The sequence below is a fragment of the Apteryx rowi genome, unplaced genomic scaffold, assembly GCF_003343035.1.
Source record: "Apteryx rowi isolate R43461 unplaced genomic scaffold, aptRow1 scaffold_117, whole genome shotgun sequence".
Classification (NCBI taxonomy): Eukaryota; Metazoa; Chordata; class Aves; order Apterygiformes; family Apterygidae; genus Apteryx; species Apteryx rowi.
The window spans coordinates 2,204,684-2,212,503 of record NW_020447386.1 but is presented as its reverse complement, the minus strand read 5'-3'; positions in this window follow the sequence as shown (position 1 = coordinate 2,212,503).

Below are 7,820 nucleotides of genomic sequence, written 5' to 3'. Positions count from 1 at the left end.
AATAAGCTGGTAAATGTGTAACCTTAGCAAGAATGAATCTAATTATAGCCCTGAGCATGAGAACGTCAATTTTTTTTTTTTTTTTTTTTTTTAATATTTGAGAAACTCTTGCATGAAGAAGGATATTAAAATTTGGGGATTAGAGTTATTTTGCCTGGACCACATATAAAGGGGAATTTCCATACAGTGAGAATATTCAAGATACCTTTCCACTAATTTTTCCCCAGCTATTTCCCATAATGAAATCCTGTCTGATTATTAGCACTCTACTAGCTCAGCCAATAAGACTTCTTGCCCAAAGTTCAGAGTCCAGGTTTCTGATGTTTAATATCAGTCATTTTCTCTGTTTGAGTCCAAGCAACAGCACCTTGGCTTCTCCTTTCTTCAGCATTTTGTGTGCATCTGAGCAAAAAACTGCTATGTTTGAGTCAATCCCACTGCTCTTCTTGATTTTGTGGATCCTGTTCAGTTGACAAGCAACATTTATTTTTCACTACTCCAGATTTAACAACAACGTGTGGCTGGTTCTGGTAGCTCAGTGCTCCCCTCCCCACGTGGCCGTGGTCCTGTCCTCCCCACTGTCGCATTTCTTCAACCAGTCGGAGGGATTTCGCAAAGCCCTTGAGACATTTTCTTTGGTTGCTTTAAGCAATTCTGCTTAAGCCCCACTGTTTCACCCTACTTTCAGCCTGGAAATTAGGCAGACAGGAGGCCTCGCTACCCCAGCCCTGGCTGGCATTTCCTTCATCTCCTTGTGCACGTGCTGGCAGGGTGAAAGGGCTGTCCCTGGCCTGGGCGATGTACGCAGGTGCCCAAGAGCTGCCAAACACCAGAAATTGCTCTGTGGCCCATTTGTGGCAGCAGCGCTGGCTCTCCGTGGCGCTGCCGGGAGCCCGAGCCTCCCGGCTCTGCCCAACTCAGGCCGGGCTGCAGCTCCTCCTTGGCTCGGCACAGGTGGCCCAGCCAGCACGCAGTGGGGTCTAATGACTGCATTTCTGCAGAACGGTCAGGACTGAGGAGGTCACAGAAGCTGTAAGCAAGTCCTCTCTCTTTTCCCCACTCGCTCACAATAACTGTGAGCGAAGCAAATAAATCAGTAAGTCCCTTTTAGCGAGAGGTAGCGGCTTTTGTACTAGCCAAACCAGGCCACGATGACTTCTCACTTCTGTTAGTTGAACCAAGTTAGAAAAATGCAGCGTGTCCTCTTACCCAAGTTCTCCGGGTAGCCTGATTTTCCACCCAGGCAACCAACCTCTACAAAAATGTCCCACTCTTTGAATTCCTTTGCAAAGTGGGTTCTTAGTTACTGAAATCCGGATTGAGAAAGTTGCAGCTGGTTTTGCAATTTATCTGGACATTTTGGAGAGAGTGGTCCAATCAAAGTTTTGTTTCCCCCAGTTTCTTCCAGGAAACTTTAAAAAAACTTATTAAAAATGTCTTCTGGGAAATTTCCAATTTTTTTTATCTCATTTGATTTACTTGAGGAATTTCTAGCTCTGCTTGTAATGCATTTTGAGAAGCTTTGATTCCCAGGAGACCATACACTATTCGTTCTATCTTGGTTCAGTACCTGATCACAATTTATTTCCTTAGAAGCTCTGCTGCTGCTAATAGCAGCTCTTCTCCGTCTTCGGTCTGAGCCATTTCCACCCTTCAGAGCTCAGCACAGAGGTTTCTATCTGAGAGAAAAATCAGTGAGACAAATCTAGTATAATCTTCAGTGAAATTGCTATTACGGGAAAGAAACAGGAGAGCCAGAGTGCAGTCATAGCCAAAACCAGGAGGAGATAGAGGTAACTTGGCCTTTTTAAAATGCTCACTGTCTCGTCTATCTCTGTTTTCTCCTTTGACTGTGATGCCAAAAAGCCTAATACAGAGCACAGGATTATCCACTTAGCTCTCTCCTTCCAGAAGCCTGAGTAAATGAAAGCTTGGGCCGCAGTCCTTTCTAATTTTTATTTACTCCATATAATTCAGTCATAGCCATGATTAAAAAATTAGGAAATTTAATTTTTTCAAAGGAAGACAGATTTAATACAACATGTGACCTTTCTCAAGGAAACGACTTTAACACTTGAATTCCTGGTACAATGGTAGCTTAATAAGAAAATGTAAAATTCTGTAAGGTTTTTTTTCCTCCAGATGTAAGCATTTGTTCAGCCTGGTACCATCTCCTTATTTTCCTTTTTTCCTGAGATGACGACAGGCAGGTGAATGGCTTTAGGGCTGTTCTAAACTGTCTATCCAGTAAATACTAATATTATAATTGGATGTCGCATTGGATAGACATTTACATATGGGTCCAACCCACACGATGGATAACCGAGGCTCTGGACTAGAGTATTTCTGCAGAACTGTCTAGAGCACCCAGAGACCAGCTGTATCCTGGCCTGCTGGGAACCTTTTCTGTCACTAACTGCGTGGAGGTACAAAACATCATCTTTCATATGATCCTGATAATTTTTGGCCAGTTGAACAAAATACGGTTGCTTAGATACCCTTCACTCTTGACTTTTTGCATACATTTAGAAATGGAATCCTTATATTAGAAAACTAAAATAAACTGCTTTTCAGTGCTTCTACTGTAGCTGCAATGCTGCATAACTAGTTAATACAGGTAACCAAAGGCTTCTAATGATAGCATCTCATTAGCTCATTAAATCTAGAGCTCTAAAAATTGAAGAAAATTTTAAATATATTCACATAAAACAAGAGAACTTGCATGGAGAATTGCAGTAGCTCAAGCACATACAGACCATATTACTTCAAATAAAATTAATACACATCAATGCATTCAGCATTGGCTAATGGATAGAAACAGGGATATACCTGCAAAACATTTTCAGAACAGTGAAAATTTTTAGAGCTGCACAGCACCTTGGATTAAGTATGTGACTTGTCTCCCTGTTTAACACAAAGAAGAAAGCAATTCCAAAAAAACAAGTTAGCCTCCTGTTCTGACTGACCACAGAGGAGCCTGCCAAGACTAGCTTGCTAACGTAGTTGCTGTGGAAGACATTTAAATCTCAGAGGCTCTGAATAGTCCAGCAAAAAGCAATGTTAGAAACCCAGGTGAGGGAGTGGAGTGAGCAAAAATGATCAAGAAGGTAGTTTTAGCAAAACTACTAGTTCTAGCAAAACTGATCTAGCTAGAAAGACACAGATCACTGTCAAATCCATCAAGGAAGCCTGGCTATCTTAGATATTAAAAAAGGAGCACTGTCAGGTCAAATGGTGCGTCATTGCTACCACCAGGCTCTATGTTGTCACTTACTGAGATTTCAGTCTTGGCAAAGCCAAGTCTCAGCACTTTGTAGAGAACAAGGACAGTAAGATTTTTCTTAGTCTGCTTTCCCATCTCTAAGCCTGGGATGAAGGTATTTCCTCATCAAAATTTCATAACGGAATAAACACTTGTGAAGTGCTTGAAAAATTGCAGCAGGAAAGAGTCACTGAAGAGTAAAATCTTGTAACTGTTTCTTTGGCTTCGATGCTGGCACTGCAAGCCTACAGGCACTATCGACGTTTGTAAAATTATCTGGGCCAGTTCTCGATCTCACCATCTGGGAGGCTCCAGCAAGCGGAAAGACCGTTTCATTGATCTGCGGTGATTCTCCGAAGCTCGTGTAGCCTCAAGGTCTTTACTGTGCCTCCCTGGAGAAACCCTTAATTAGAAATTTCCTTCAGCTATGCTTTTTAATTATACCTATTGCTTTATAGATATGATTTTTTCTACTCTCCTATGCTTTCCGTTTTTTGACTCTGTGCATTTTAAAGTAATAAAACTGGTTCCAGCGTGTGCAAAGTACTATTGGGATTTCCTATGCTGGAAGAGTTTAAATATCAATTGAGAGAAAACACTGATGTTAGCCGGGATGAATTTCTTCCTAATTTTAAAATCAGTGTTTTTGCAACTTCAGGTTAAAGCTTATAATCAACTCATTTAAAAATGCTTTAAAAAATTCCTGTGCTGAGGGGTGACTTATCTGAATTTTAGAAAACTGCATATAAGCAAAAACCAAAATGTTGTGGTCTGATTTTTGCACTCACTTAAGCAAGTATGTAACTTTAGTTACATGGACCTTTTCACTGACTTCAGAGAGATCAGCTGTGCCTAACATTAAGCTTGTACTTGAGCGTTGGAGCATTAAGGGATATATGCATATTTTTATTCAACGCTTTCCTTCCAGTGGCGTAAAATTCACATATTGTCCAAGTAAAATCACTCCATCATTAAAAGGAAAATAATGACTTTCAATGTTAATGTTATTTTGAACTTTGAAAAGAAAATTGGCCAACACTGGAGTCTAAATTTGAGTTCTCAAACATTGACTTGGAAGGCTAAAAGAACTGAATTCTCAAAACCGCCAAGTGACAAACATTACTTACTCCAAAAAGCAAGCCCTACTCATGTAGATTGCTGAAACACTTCATCTTTCCTAATTGTCCTGACATTCAGTATATCGGATACTAGTGTCAGTGCTGAGGCAAGCAGCTAGGCTGTATGTTCAGCTTTGTGTTTCAACTTCAGCTGCCCTCAAAATGATGACTTCAGCGAAGCCATGGATGTGGTTTTCAATAAAGATCAGCACTTTCAGATTCTCAAAGGTGTTGGAGAGGAGGTATCTTGAGTAAACTCTATAAAAAGCAAACAAATTTAAGAAATTGCTGAAAAAATAATTTTTACCTAAGACTAATAATGGGAAGAAAACAACAAACTGGTAAGATGTTAAGAATATTGCATATCATTAAAAAAATTATTTGTATAAATCAATTGTATCAGCTGCCCGTCCTACTGACAGCAGTAAGGACATAAGGACCTTGGTTTGCACATATCTTGGCATATTTGGAAACAAAGAAAGAATGAGCAGGGTTGTAGGGCAAATTTTTGATTGATAGTACTTAAGTGCCTAAGTGTGCAGGTAGGAAGCTCACATTAGCATCCACCTGCATCTTTAGTCAGCTGATTACATTTCACTTGCGAGGTGCAAAAGTGATTTTAGGAAAAGGGCATAAAATAAATTGCACAAGAGGATGCGAGTTTGTGGCTTTTCATATTCCACTGCATGGAAAGAGCTTCCTATTGTCAGCCTTGTTTCTGCCAGTTTATTTGATAAACTCTGGCTATTCTGTGTAGTGAAAAATGATGCAATTGCTAACGCAAGTTATCACCCCTGGTTGTTTCCAGGTGTGGACCACGGCCCAGGGAGGCTGCGCTGTGGAGGCACAGCATGGGCTTGGCCACAGCTTCGGAGTGGTTCCCAAAGCCCCGTCCCGTCCCTGCCAGCTGCCTCTCGTTGCTCCCCTCTGCGCTTGGGCTGCCTCAAGCTCATGGCAGCTTGGTGACGCGCGCTGCCCTGCTTTGGGACTCAGCATTGGCCCCCGGCCACCAATTAACACCGCTCATCTGCCATTTGATTTCTTTCTAATGTTTCTACAGAAAGTTTCCTTAGCCTTTTGCTATTGATCAATTCTCCTAATCAAAAAATATCTGTTGAAAACATGGTATCTTGCCTACTCATTTATTCATCAGTTGTCATACAGGGAAATATCATTTATGTTATTTTCCCCAATAATTTTACTCAGGTATTTCATTTCTTAATATGTTTTAAATCTCCTGAATTATCTTCATTCATCTTTGTCTAATCTCTCAAAAAAATTGTCACTGATACCCTGAAGCACAACTCACTTCCGCCTCTGCATTACTTTCTCACTCGATAATTTTTCTTAACTTGAAAATAACATCACCTCAGAGGTTCTTATAAATAAAACATGAAGTCATCAGTTAACTTTTGAAATGTTTATATATAATTCTTGTTCTCCTTCATGTTCAGCTTCATACACGTCCCTGTGTGCATGAATAGACATACACAACCTAGAAGCCTCATGACGCACATTTATTTTAATCCTTATTATTAATTCAGCCTTTTCTGTTAAGAAAGGCTACAGTTTGCATGAAAGATAAGTCATGCAACTGTTATTTTTTAATATAAAGACTCCTAGAGTCCTGATAGCACTTTTACATCAAAAGATACTCCATAGGAACAGAAAACCTCATAAATTATAAACATGTATTAATTTTTAAAACTGGTCTAAAAATGCTAGTCTTAAGGAATTTATGGAATAAACCAACAGAACATAGCAAGGACACACATTAATTGGTAAATGAAAGTGCAGGTTTTGTCCCTAAAATGAACAAATATCTATCCCCTTAGTTGATCCCTAAACCCAGGTATTCTTTAGCTTTGATTTTATACCATTTCTCCATGGATGACAGAAATAATATTGAAAAACTGCTCAAGTGACTAAGGGCCCTGATTCCTTTTACAGACATGACTTGCTGCAAGTGTCGAGTGCTGAAGTGCTTGAATAACTTCCAAAAGCAGAACTTTCATGCCCTATTTCTCTTGAGGATATTCAATAACTATATGTTCCTATTTTAATGCAGTCTCCAAAAGCAGGGCATTTTGTAATTCCCTCAGTCATTTTAAGAGCTCTGTTTCTTCACATAGGAACATTAACAATCTTCAAAAAATTAGTAACTGGGAGCAAAATTGTTAGCCGGGTTTATTTTTTTCTGGCTCCTCATTCACTATTTTGAGCTTATCCAATAACATGCAGCTCTGATCTTATTGGAGCAGCTAAAGACCAAGATATTTGAGCATAGGTTTACAGTTATCTACTCCTGCTTTATTTTCAGGGCTGCATAATCTTGCTTACTAATGACATCTTTTCCTCTAGAAATTTATGAACAGTGAGAAGAGAACCTGAAAAGGACCTGCCTTGTTCCCTATCTATTTCTCTCCTGGCTCTCACTTGCAAGACTAGCACTGGGTCAGGCTTACCAAGTTGAAAGAAAAATGGTTTTTAAAAGCTTACCAAGATAGTGCAGCTTGAAATGTTTGGCATTAGGCAATTGTCCTTGGGCAATATTGCCAAGACCAGTATTGTCTGCTGTGTTTAGTATTGAGCAAGCATGACTGAACTACCAAGACTATAACTGTGCTGACGTTTATAAATGTGATGTACTTTAAATCAAAGATAACATTCTCCTGCTTTGTTAAATATGATTAGTCAACAAAATGAAGTTAAGCAACTTCTATGCTGAAAGGATCAGGGACAAAGTTTCTTCCCTGGAATTTTCTTCAGATACAAGAGATTTGGTGGTATAAAATCTTTTTCCTTGATACTTATTGGCTTCATTTTACTTTACATTTGCTTTCACAGAATACTTTATGGATGCATGCATACCCTTAGCTTTTCATGGCTGCATGTCAAAGCAGTAGTTGTAGATGCCTCTGTGCTTGAAATATTACCAGCCAAAGTTACAAAGGCCTTCAAACATTACCTGACTGAATTTTAATCTTTGGTACACAGAAGCATTCTCTTCTGAGACTGAAGGACCAATTACTTTGGGAATGAAGCATATGCTGTAGTGAAACACCACCGTACTGTCATCAGGCCAGGTACACAAGTCACACTCAACTTTGTTTCTGTATGCTACAACTAGATGTGACAGTCCTTGGAAGTATTAGGCGGGTGTATAAATAGAGCAGTGCATGTAGGCAAGGGAGGAATTAACAGCAGTGATCAGGAACGGCCTGAATGCCCTGTCCCCTGTGCTGCTGCATGCCAGCTGCTGCTGCTGCAGCCCTGTGTGCTTGTACCCAAAGGAAGCAGAGGACTGAGTCGATCTGGGTGGATTTCACAAGTACTTCTGGAGAACATCTCTGCACAACCTTTGCTCAAAGTATGATGGATAGATGAAAATATTGAGTGGAAAGAAATTTCAAAATGTCACACTATGGCTTACACAAAGG